The sequence below is a fragment of the Channa argus genome, chromosome 2 (genome assembly GCF_033026475.1).
Source record: "Channa argus isolate prfri chromosome 2, Channa argus male v1.0, whole genome shotgun sequence".
NCBI lineage: Eukaryota > Metazoa > Chordata > Actinopteri > Anabantiformes > Channidae > Channa > Channa argus.
In genome coordinates, this window is record NC_090198.1 from 21004518 (window position 1) to 21018302 (window position 13785).

A 13785-nucleotide genomic window follows, 5' to 3' on the forward strand; every position below is an offset into this window, starting at 1 on the left:
ATGCTTCCTCAAAGCGGCACCCTGTGTTGCTATCAACATGATGCTGATGGGGTTTTAGAATAACCCATCAGTTTGGGGTCCACAGCAGTGGATGTCTAAAGGTGAAGTGGCTAAAATGTCAGCATCATGAAGATATTTAGCATTTATATGATTTTGCATTTGATTTGAATGTAGCAGGTGGTGATGTTTTTGCTGCATCCAAATGTGAGGGAAAAAAAATCCCACAGAACACTTTTGTCACTCTTATTCTTCCTCTTAACACACATGAATTTACACTGACCTCAGCCAAACCTCACAAATATACCAACACAGCTGATCATGTACTTGTTGCGCTCAACTTGTTAGATGCCACAAGCTGTTTGGCTGTTTTGTCTTACAGTTTTTTTCAGTTTTTAATTGGCACCAGTCAACACTGTGTGCATTTCATTTCGAAATCTAGTGTTTTGCAGGTCTTGGAGTATAATTGAGAAAAGGGTTAATGGATTTTAGAAAATTTGCTTATTAAATGCATTATGAAAAATAATTTAATGCACAGTCTGTGTGCATGCATAAAAAAGGTTTTTCAGGCTTTATTTTTGATAGCGAACAGCTATCTACAGCTAGCTACAGGTTTTCATTGCACAAACCTAACAGTGGCAGATATTGCCACCTAATAATATACTGTAGCTAAGAGACTCTTGTTCTTTATGTACAGTGTAGGAAATTTCACTCTTCCTGTAGTTTCCCTCGGGTTCTATTTAAGAGCTATCCACAGATTTTCAGTCAAGTTTTGTGTTTCTTGACATACCTCAGTGTGGAATTTTTAAAAGTGCATAGGATCATTGTACTGTTGCAGAAGCCAGTCTTCTTTCCTTCATTCTCGTATTCATATTTCCACCCCCCTGCTTAGCAACTGACAAGCTGTTTTAATCATCACTGCTTTATCCAGGTGCTGTTTGCATAATTCAGACATTCTGTGATGAAGGGAATGTTTCCATTTGATGCTTTTCCATGTAGACCTTGTTTGTGCATCAGTACTGCGGAGTGGGGCGGTGCACTGCCACTCACTATCATCCGTGCTTCGCTTTTCTGCTTAGCAGACACAGATTTAAATGAAAATGTTCCTTGTCTTTCAACCGCTTTCTAGACATGCACATAGAGATTTCAAGCTGGAATCACATGTTCCCTTCCCATACATTTGTTAATTTAAAAAATCAGGAAAGTACGTAATTTCTCCAGGTTCTTTTGACTTTTGCCTACAACTGTGCAGGAAATACACCATTTCTGTGTGGCAGCTCTGTTTAGGTTACTACAATATCCTCCTCAGCCATTGTTGCCTTGAAGAAGAAGACAGTCAAATGCAGGAATCAGACCAGTAGCACTGGGTGAATTCCACCAAATTGACCCAGAATTTAAATCTAAATTGGTTCAAGCTCCAGTCTGACACTCTCTTCTTGCAAGCCCTGCACTTCTCACTGCTGTGCAGCTTAACGTCAAGCAATGCTTTTCCACATGCACCCATTCACCTCCTCCTCTCTCTCTCATCTATTTGGCAACACAATCGCATAAGATAGATTCTCCGTTCCTCTATTGCACTAAAAAACCGGTGTGAGTAATTAAATGATACCGCAACATTTTTGCACAAATGCAATTAATCATACAGTATGTGTGTGAGTGAAATTAAATAACATCAAAATGAATATGTTGTGCCTTTATCAAATTATCTTTGCATATCATATATAATTTCCATACAGAGCCACACGTTGAATTATTCATAATGCATAACACTGGCATTGTTCGCATGGAGATGGAAAGTCAGGAACACAGGGACTCAACACAACCTTGGTATATTCTGCTTGTTCATTTTTAGCACACATACCTCCATGTGCTTCTGCAATAAGTAAAGTGCAGCAGGTAATGCATCCTTATTCCAAATGTTGAATGATTAAAGTAACGCCACAGCAAACTGTACAGGTAATTATGTTGCTTTCATCTTGCATAATTAGTATGTTTTTGCTGTCACATTTTTTAAAATAAAAAGTTAATTGATCTCCAGAGAACCGTGTCTTTGCTCCCTCTAATCTCTAACGCTCTTATTTTCTATGATCTTATTATCATTTCTGTGTTTGTTCTTTCTCCTTTTGCTGCTTCTTGTTTTGTCCTACCCTCTCTCTCCTTGTCATCAAATGCAATTATGTAAATGTATATACAATTTAGGTGTAAAAAAAAAAAGAAGAAAAATCTAGCCTACAGGTGCATGCAGCACTGATACACTGTAGAGGTGGGTTTGAGCTGAGCACAGTTAGCATATCACACAGTCATCCCAGCTTTGCAGATTTCCTCATTTGCTTAGACATTTGTGTCTACTGTGAAGTCACATTTTCAGTTAACAAAGAAGATAAAGATCAGGTTTTGTTGCATTAAAAACATGCAACAAAACCTAATTATTCACTCAAACAACACATCTTTGTGGTCAAACTATCACATTCTTAAAATAAGTCATTACACAGTGGACAACAAAAATATTAAATCCAGCTATCAGTATCTAAATATGCTATTTCAGCAGAAATAACTAACCCCGCTGCACTTGCACTGTTTTGAGATGGCTTATTAAAATAATGTAGGAAAAAAATTCTAAGAAAGGTTTCTTGATTCATTTCTGTGTGCAGGTCTTTCTGTACCCATGAACTGTTCCTACCATGTCAGACCTGCAGTGAGTGTGAAACTAGACCAATTCAGACATTCGCCTTTTAAATGGTCAAGGACAATTCCTGGGGTTTCACTGTAATTTTGTGTGTTCTTGACTTTATGTTAAGTATATTGAGTTGTTGGTTGTTGTGAATTTTTGATACGGAAATAAAGCTGGATAGACTTGTACTGTACAGTTTATAAAAAGCTCCATGCTTATTAACTGTTAGCTTAGCACAAATACTTGAAGCAAGTGGAAACATCAGATAGCTTTGCTCTGTTCAAAGGTTTGAACCTGCCGTGCCAACTGGATGGGGACATTACACTTCATTACACTTCATCCACATGCCAGTGTTGGTTTTCTCTGGCTGCTCCTGTTTCCTCCCACAGTTCAGAGACATACAGGCTAGGTTAATTGATGACTCTGAATTCCCTGTAGGTGTAAATGTTGCTCTTAAGGATTGTCTTTTTGTCTCTGTCAGCCATCTGATAGACTACTGACCTGTTAGGGGTGCACTCCACCTCCTGCCCAGTGTCAGATGGGATTGGCTCCAAGCCCATGCAATCTCAAAGATAAGCAAAGCATAGCTGCTGTGATGAATGAATGAAATTCATTCTCCCATGGTCACAACCTACAACTAAAATCATCAAGTGCTTGGGTGAACAAGAGATGTGGGGAAAGTGCACAGGAGCAGATGTGGCTGTTCTTACTACTGTCAAAGGTCAGCTGAAGGTCAAAGCCTGATTAAACCACAGACTTGATCTCCCTTCTTCCTGCCCCTCCCCCCTTCTTCGAATAATGCATTTCAGTTTTACACATTCCTGTAGACAGACTTACTGTCCCCTTGTGACCTCCATCACAAGGCGCACAGTTCAGATCAATTAAAAATCTACACCTCGTCTGAACCCCCCCACACCCAGTGTTATCATCCAACACTGCAAAGAATTTTGTATTTTTTTATCAGGCCCCCCAAGTGCAGTTTATCAAATGAGAAAATTGGAGAATTAAATTTGACTTCTCAGAATATGAAACAAAAATTTTACAGTCTATTTTAATGAGGAGTCAGGGACATTCTGCAATATGCTGCTTTAATTGTGCATGTGGGACCAATTACACGTTTACTGTCACATCCAATCATTCACTCATCACCTTTCAGTTACATCAAATTCACTCTTACTCTCAGAGGAGCTCAATAAAACAGCTATCATTGCCAATTTATAGTCTCATCTTTTATAAAACAGGATTTTCAGAGCAATAAAACAGATAAAACTTTCATTCTTTCATATTAAACAGTGAGTGCTGTGTGTGTACAGTAAAATGTTTATTCCTGATGATATTCCTGAAGGCCACAGGTCAGTTTATCAGTCTCCGAGGTAATAAAGGAGCATCTTACAAACTGCAGCTTCTGACAATTGGAAATCCATCATGATAAATTGATCAGTACAGTCCAGGAATATAAACATGTCGCAAAATCAATTGGCTCAGACCAGAGAAAGTCAGGAATTAAGCAAACTAAGTTTGGCCCAATGACTGCTGAGTTGCAAAACCCACTTAAAATCAATCAGAAAAATAAAATGGCAAAAGAACAAAAGAGAAGGAGACACACATCATCATGGCACTTGACTGCCTGACACAGGCTCCAGTGAAGGAGGACAGATTTATCCGTCTACACAGCTGTGAGGACGCTCTGCTCTTTTTGAAAGGAGGATTCATCTGATGTGTCTTGTTGATTGATGGACACGTGGCCTGAAATATACTGGGGCAAGTAGAATGAGAGAAAAGATAGAAAGAAAAGCAAAGAAGGAAGAGACAAGTAAGAGAAAAGAGTAAAGGAAATGAGAAAAGTGAACAAAAGGAAATAAAATTAAAGATAAGACAGGCAATTGGGAAAGGAAAGGAAATAAAGAAAAGAAAGGACAAAGTAACGTAGCAAATAGAAAGAGGAAAGACATGCACTAATCCAAGATCAGGAAAAGAGAGAAAGAATAAGAAATTAGGAAACAACTAAATAGGCACTAGAAAAGAAAAGATCAAACAAGTAAATGTGTGAAAACATGAGGAAATAAAGAACGGTAGGAAAATCTATAAAAAAACAAAGAGAAAAGGGGAAAAAGGAAAGGAAATCCAAGAGGAAAAAGGGAAAAAATGTCAAAGGAAACAGAAAAAGGAAATGAGAGATAACAGCAAATACAAAGGAATAATTTATTTTTTATGACCCCAGTTGTTTAATAAAAATCGATTTTGTATATTGTGTGCCTGTGTGTGTTTGTGTGCAGTTAGACAAACTCTATAATATAAAAATAAGCGAGTTACCTGCTCTTAAATAAGTCCTCAACCCCCACACATAAAAGAAGCATATTAAACATGCTGAATAAAAGATTTACCTCAGTTCTTCCCATACAGTCAATGACCAGTCTAATGTAGAAAGGCTGTATCTCCCGATGCAAAGTCAAAAAACTTTCCTTAGGACGAGGTGAGGACGAGGTGGGAAATAATAACAGCGAAGAGGTCATTTATGCAGGACAATATTATCTTCAATATACAACATAAGAAAACTACTACATCAGTTTGACAACAAAGACACAAAATTTATAAAAACTAAAAACACAACTTCACAAACACACTGTAAACACAAAGACAATTTGCACCAAGTATTTTCCAGCTGTCAAATACAGAAAATGAAACTAAATATGCAATTAAACACTTCATTTGTGTGCATCTCAGAAATAAATTCAAATGTGAAAGCCGAAGATCACTTTCTGTCATCAAAGGGAATAAATCTAGCACTGAACGATGCACAGTTATTGAACATTTTGAAACATTAATTAATCTTTTGCTTTTGTTTTCCCACACAAACAGCTTTGTGTCACACAATGATGTGAGAGTCTTTGACTTCTACTGAACAGCATTTAATCAAAAAGACAAATGTATCTTAAGAACTGGGGATCTGCTACATGAATGAAAAGCCAGTGGCAGACTGAGGACATGGACATGGGGAAGATAGAGTTTGCTGGGAGGAGATGAAAAGAAGAGAGGATGGAGATAAAAGGGGTGAGAGTAAGTGAGAATATGAGTCTTTGGTTTGTTGACACCAAGGTCCAGGCTGCATTCAGATCAGACTTGTGGCTCCAGCGCGGCAGGGCACTCAATCAGTCGCGGCTGATACTGAGACACTATAAGCACAAAATGAAAAGCTTTGAAAAATAATTTCCAACATAATAGGCTCCATCTCTATTCAGACATGGATCAATGCTGCGCTGCATCAGACCATAAAAAAGAGCTTTTTTTCTTCCCCTTCTGCTAGAAATATGGCGAGTTACGTTTTAACCTTGTCATTATTGAGACCTGTGCACTGCAGTGCAGTCCAAGGGCTTCAATTTCTATGATATTACTGCCTGTCTGCACTTCATCCTTTCTCCCTGCTCCACACTGTCTCTGTCACACAGCAAAGACAGATGGAAAGAGTATAAAGGGGGGGGACCCACTCGCTTATGAGAGTTCATTATCTTACACACAGAGGGAGAAAGAGACACAGAGAGGTGTCCACTGGAGCTCCCATCTACAGTGAGCATTTTCCAAAGAGGGACAGGACGGATGCTGGTCCAAAAAAGATTGCAGGTTAAGAGTGTTAGACACAAAATAAAACACAGCATTCACAGTGGGCACCTCCACTGTGACAGAGAGGAAAGAGAGGTGTACTTTATTGTGGCAGCAACTGTTCCAATGTTATGGAAATGCATGTTTAAAAAGGCGAATCGCCACTGGTGGTGCTTTCTTGTCCTCGCTGACACAGATTTAAACAAAGCAGGAGCTAAGTCGATCCCTCCCTGCATGCGTTTGTATGTGATGAGTGCTACAGCATGCCTGTCTGCTAGGAAATTTTGTTGGTGAATGCGCACACAGATCGCTGTTTGTCCCTATCGGTATGCTGCCAATTGTCAGACTGGAAGCTGCTCTTTCAAATCAGCAACAAAAGGCTCTTTCCCAAATGTTCACTCTTTACAGATACACTGCTTTCCTCTTGAATGAAGCCAAGCCAGTAGCGCAAAGACAAAGTATGAATAAACGAGGCAACACAAAAAAGGAATTATCAACTCATGTTAGCAGAACTATCTCAAGAGGTGTGAAGAAAGGGTGAGATCCTGAGAGGGGGGGTGTCGAGAAAGAAAGAGCGCCACTGTAAGTAGAGAGGGACAACTTTCCCATAGCCGCTGTCATTATTTCTTCCCCCCCGGACGGTTATTATGGTTTGGAGAGGAGTTCTGGCTGCATCCCATGTGGTCGTTGCAACAGTGTGACCCAGTCCAGATGGCCTCTTCTCTTTCTCCTCTGTGTCTGCTACGCACTGCTGGGACTGCGACAGACGTGCAGCATAGCTAACGGCCCACGGGGAGGATAGAAAGACAGACAGAGGGACAGACAAGAGTTGTTGCAAACCAGCAAGTTGAAACCTACACATTTACAGATGAAGGAGAATTTAAACGAAAGACGTGAATTAATGAGCCCAGCTGCGCTCAACAGAAGCTGCTCTTTTTAGAGTTGCAAAAAGCCCTTTAAATGCACACTGATGCGGCAGAATGCTTCGTGTTCGTATTATTGGATCTCAGTGCTGCTTTTGATACGGTAGATGACTGTATCCTGGTTGGCAGACAGAGACAGTGGGGTTTTATCTGTGGTTCAGTTCTGGAGGAGTCCTCATCCTACGTCTGGCTAGGAGTTTTACAGTGACATTTCAAAACTGTTGTCAATTCAAACTTTATGTTGTGGTGTCCCTCAGGGTTCTGTCTTGGGTTCCACATCTTTTTTGGACTTGCTTCCTCTTGGGCAGATACAGGAATAACTGACAATTTCTATGCAGATGATACACAATTATATTATGTTGCTCCATCATCTGCTTCACACAACTGTCCTAACTCCATAAAAACTTGTATGGCTTATGAAATCAAATAAAAATAAGTTCTTATTTCTGCCCCTGTCGGGGTTCTCTTTCATTAAACCCGCCCTTCATAAGTCAGGTGTTTACACGAACCAGGCTTTGTGCCTTGACCAGCATGTAAATTCCGTAGTTTTTATTAACTAATGAACATTTCTAAGCTCAGGCCCATTATGTCGCATGCTGAACTGGAGATTATTATCCACGTGTTTATTTCATGCCTCAGTGAGACCTCTTTTAATTGTTTACACTTGGTTCAAAATGTTGCAGCCAAGCTCCTAATAAAAATCATCCAAATGATCCCATGTGACACATATTCTGATTTCATTACAGCGGCTTCCAAATTCAGAATCCAGTTCAGAATTCTTGGTATTACATTCAGCATCAGTAGGACTTAAGCTCTTCTGATCATGGCTTGTTAGTTGTCCATTGCTCAAACATGGTTACTATGTCATCTGAGGACACTAAAAATGATCTTTGTAATAACATAACATAACTTTACATAAAATTACACTAATTGTCAAATGTTGTCCATACAGGGCAAAAGGCTTTGATAAGTCTGTAGTGTCATGTGCCATAGAGAGTTTAAGCTGTTTTGATTTGCTGTGAAAAAAGCAAATCATTAAATTTATTCTATATTTCAATTTTATACACAAATTAACACCAACAGCTATTGTCCCACTGTTCGAACTACTGCCACCCAGATCTGAAATTATCACACCAGTCTCCAGCCTCCAAACTCCTGTCTGCCAGCTGCTCCTCTCCTCACACTCCTCATGGCTCCATCGGGTGCATCTGTCCAGTCTATCTAACCCCCGAACACCTCGGCTCTCCTGCAGATCAGCCTCTGCCCCCCAAGTTCCTGCTCATCCATTTTTACTGACAGAGAGACACCACACAGCTGAGAACATATGGGACATCCTCATATGTCCCTCAGCCACCTCTGTGCTCTGTCATCACCTTTACCAGCCGCTCCTTACCACCTATATTACCGTCTGTCTTCACTGTTTGCTCTCTGCTCAATTATTTCAGATAAAAAAAAAATGAAAGATGTCAATTTGGTCCCTCTGCATTGATCCACATCATCTTCAACCTGTTCTCCTTATAATTTTCACCTACTGTTTTAATCTGGAGTATTATAATATACATATTTTAAAACCATGTGCAATTATCACCAGTGAGAAATCAACGTCCTAAGAGTCAGGGATTCCACAGGGCTCCGTCCTTGGGCCACAACCAAGTTGTTGTCATGCTTATGTAATTTAGTTTAAATGCCATTTGTCTGCAGCATAGGTTCGCATCCGTCGCAACAATCACAGTATAATCCATTTCCGTGCAGCTACGATTGGTTTTATGGATCCTTGTAATGAGATTCCGCGTGCCTACTATTTTACTATTTAACAGCTGCAGAAGTAAATATAAAATGTAACAAAGTCTACAAACTAATGTGTTTTGCATGTTGAGCTCCTCCCTCACCTCAATTTAAAAATTGGTGGGATATAATTGCTGAAAGGACCATCAAATAGAAGCAGAAGACAGTAAGGAAAAACAAATCTGCCACACAAGCTTTAATTGGGTAATTAGTAAAACTGAGATGAGACATTTAGTGTCCCTGCTGGGAGGAAAATGGCCCATTAGCCGGTGATTTTCTCGAGATGTCTATTACTTATGGCATGTAAAGGCTATATGCTACAGTGACCAGTTAATTACATTCATTACTCAGGACTGGGTGGCATGTTCACACCTGGAGAAACACACAAAAATCCTCTCACATGAGCTCACACATACAAGTATAAACAGTCTACACATGTTTACACTTGGAAGCTGTTAACACTAGTTTCGTACTTTTCGGCTTGGGCTGATTACTATAACCACTTTAGGAAAGAATGACTGATTCCCCAACAACAGACGAAAAAGCATATTGTTGAATGTTTAATGGAACAAAGACATTTCTTCCTTTTAAAATACTTCCACTCATAGGAAATGCCAGCGTTGACCTTTACAGTCACCCATGCTAACCTTTAGAAAGCCATCATGGTTTAATGTGCATGTGGTCTCTCCCAGAACAGTGAGCTGACTGAGCACATTCAATCACTGCAACCTTTTTTCACTAATACTCTATATTTGGAGTCTGCTGGGAGTGAAATGATTTTTTTATTCTTTATTTTTTAACTTGAGTGATGGATCTCCTATGAAGTCCCAGTAGGTGTTGGTGTGATAGAGTGAGTGGTGTTGGTGGAAATCCACTGCCAAAGTAGAGACACCTACTGGTGAAATAAAAGAGTGGAACTAAGGTTTTGGGCGGTATTACAAGCACCCTGCTCATTATCTTTTTAAATTCAAAGACAAAATGCTCAGCTAAAAGGAATCAATCAATCAATCAATATAAAACTGTCTCACAGATGTAACACTGAAAAAAAATATAGACATAACATTAATGTAAATGGTGCATACGGAACAGAACAAGTGAAGAGATGAAGCAATTCACTTGAGTTCTGTATGTGTCTAATTTGTGCTTTCAAAGCTAATAATTATTTGACCTTACATAATTGATTTCCTGTCCCATAACAGAAATAAAGCGCACAGAAAATAAGCAAATAATTACAGTTAATTAATTAAATGAATCTCTGAACAGATTTGCCTGTTGTTTTAGTGTATTGAGATCAAAACCAGACCACCACTAGAGAGCAGCAGAGCCATTTGTTACCTTTTAACAAACATGGCAATTTAACTTTGAATAATATTATTTTGATATATAGCATTGCTTGTTTAACTACCTTTCATGTGTGTGTGTGTGTGTGTGAGAGAGAGAGAGAGACAGAGAGACATGGCTTTCCTAGCTTTATGGTTTCCTGTAATTGGAGGATAAATGGATGCAAAGCAAATCTTTCAGTATGTGGCTGGTAAGCAAAGAGACATGGACAAATTCATTAATACTGTAAATGTCCACTAGATTCAGCTCAGTCCTCATTATACATTGACACCTAGATAAACTATTGTTTTTAATGTTCTTCTAAAAATCAAAAACCGACTGAATTAAAAAAGAAATCCAAATTTACACATGTAATATACATCCTAGGAGACTGAAATGTTAATTAAATTCATATGAACAGCTTGGATTTGACTGAAGAATGACCACATGCTTGATACATGTTTTTCTTTTGGCTGAATGACTTTGGCAAAGACAATATCTTATTCTGTGTAACGGCTAGAAAAAAAGAGTTGGGAATGAGGCCACATCCTCACATGTGATAGTTTTGTGAACTTACTCCTACAAACAACAATAAAAAAAAACTTTAACCGTTGACAGACACATTATTATTATTATTATTATTATTATATTGCCACTCCTTCCATAAAATCACAGAAGACTGTGTATGATTTTCAACAGGTTTTTCTTAGAAATGTTGTTTTCTGAATTAGAAAAAAAACAAAAAAACATCTACTATTTCCACCCAGTAGCCAAGATTGTTGCTCCCATTGCAAACACATGTCTATGCAGCCTGATAGTCTACATTGCAGATTTCCTGCATTATGTAACACTTAGATCAACATGCCAATTTTACACTCTGCAAAGTACTCTAATTCATAGCAGGGTTTAAATGGTAATTGCGAGCAATAGATTGCGTGAGGTAACTATTTAATCAGAGTATAATGTGTTCTGGCTTCCACAGATGAGAACAAAGCACCAGATATAAACATTAACAGATCTATATCATCTCAAGCTACAGTATGTTTAGGAAACTGAAACACTGGTGGCTGAGTTCTTGTTTGTATCGTGAGACTGAATAATAATCACTGTGGATCTGGGAATTTCAGGTTTTCTACTGCAACTGCAACTGGTCTGATAAGTAATGAGTACAGTGATGTCATATATTTAAGAAAAAAACACACACCAGATGTGATTGCATAATGTTTTCCCACATAGGCTACGAGGATATTTGTGTGGCACTGGAATCTTATTCTTCTGTAATTCACCAATGAGGTTTGGCTGTGCAAGATAAATAGATGGATCTACTGTAATGTTTAATAATATATTGTTGCATCAAATGTGCTAATGTCCTTTTTACTGTGTGTTAGATGATTCATCCATTAAACTGTACTTCACTGTAGCTAACATTGACTAGAAGATACCTTCCTACCAGGCACAGCCCAAAGCCCTGTAACATATCACAGAACAACATACAAAATCAGATTAATGAGATGCAAAACAGTACGAGATAACCATAACCTATAGAGCAACCATATTGTTACTGTATATTACCGTGTTCAAAGTGATTTTTTTTCAACTAAAGAATCGCAAACAACTCAACATTTTTACTGAGAATTTCCAACCAACTTCAGATTCACTGTTTACACTTTTAATACATGGTTTTCATGCATGGCTGTGTGATTATTGTTGAGTACAATAAAATCCAACATGTGATAACTGTAGCTTCACCACATGAAGTCCGGCTCCGTCCGGCTCATTCCTCTGTTGTTCTTGGCTGCAGCAAGAACAAACTGTTTTCCCTCTGTTTTGCCTCCTGCTGCAGTTTTCCTCATTAACACTGGAATCCCAGCCAGTCTAATGGCTGTTCTTTCATGCCACGATGAATCCTTTGATTCCTGTATTCATTTTGATTTTTTTTTTTTACTGTGATTTGACAAGTAGCTGGTAGAGTGTTGTCTTTTTGAAGAGCTTTTGTATTTTCCTGTGGTAAAAGTTGGAATTGCTGTAAATTTACACTAGTTTGTCAGAATGTCCCTGGATTTAGCAAATCAACAGTTTTTATACGTCAACAGCGTGACGGTGTGAAGGAATGAGCACAAGAAACCTTACATTTAGCCTAACACTTTTACTATCAACAAAGGAAAGAAAAAAAAATGAATGCAGATGGTTTTACCATCAGTGTGTCTGTTCCAAGGAGAGGGGGTTTTGCAAAGGAGCATGTTTCTTACAGAGAAGCACAGAAAGAGAAGCTTCTGGTGTTTTACATCACTAGCAGTGGACCATTTAGAATTTTCTTTCAGCCTTCACAGGGAGCATTATCGTGTCTTTCTGAAAATAACTTTCTGGCTCTGAGTGAGTCATCTGATTGGGGGTCATCTTGTGCAATAGATCTAAATCCAGAAAGATTTTATTCAATTTGATCCTGTGGAACACTCATGATTGAGTGTGTTTGTTCCAGCTTTTGAGCTTTGAATTGTTGAGTTTTGCATTAGGCATATATAAGAGCAGACAGAAAGGAGAATACCTGAGGACAAACATGTTTTAGCCCCCCAACCCCCCAAAAAATAGATATTCTTTTAAAAACAGCTGGCTAGTGTGTTTTCTAGAAAATGTTACATAAACTGAGTTAATGATGTATAAAATCTGGACTATGTTCAGCATCAGATCAAATATTGAGGATATTCTAGGTGTACAATTGATTGACTCAAGAAATACTGTAGCAATACATTGTGTGCCATGTGGCATTGTTCTGCATTTCTTTCTGCTCCCTACACGATACTTTACAACAGGAGGTGGACGATGAAATTCAGTCAATGACAATTCACTTTGTCTTCCCCCTCTCTATGTTATCTTCCTACTATTGATTAACTGAACACATCTGATGCAGGTAATCAGCAGTGAGTAGTGCGGGGATAATTAGAAGTGGAGCAGGGGGCCGTTGACAACCAGGATTGAGAACCATTTCTCAGCTCTTGAAAGACAGAAATACTGTATCTTAATCTGTAATACTAAGCGTGTCCAGTAGTAGTCCTCAGTCACCTGGGCCTCACCTGCCAGCACAGCTGATGCTTATTCCAGATAATGAGCCCTTCAGCAGCTAATTCTGGTTTGTCTGTGCTGTGATTATAGTGTTGCATGTCTTCTTCCCCACCTCATCGTGTCTACTGTAGATTTGTTTGCCTCTGCTGACATCTACACACTGAACCAAGTAAAGCTCATTTTATTGCTACCTGCTCTGTTGTTGAGTCTTGATCTTCTTACTAGAGGCAGTGCACTGCAAAAAGAATAAACAGCTTTAACACCAGAGTTCAGATGCGTGAATTCTGTTCAACAGGGATATTTTCAGCTCAAAAATGTTAATAACTAGGAGCTAAAATTAGATTTCCTGAACTAACACTACTTCAGTAATTTGTTACAATAATGTGAACACAATTATGTTTGGACAGAATGTTTTTCCTCTAAGTCAAATAT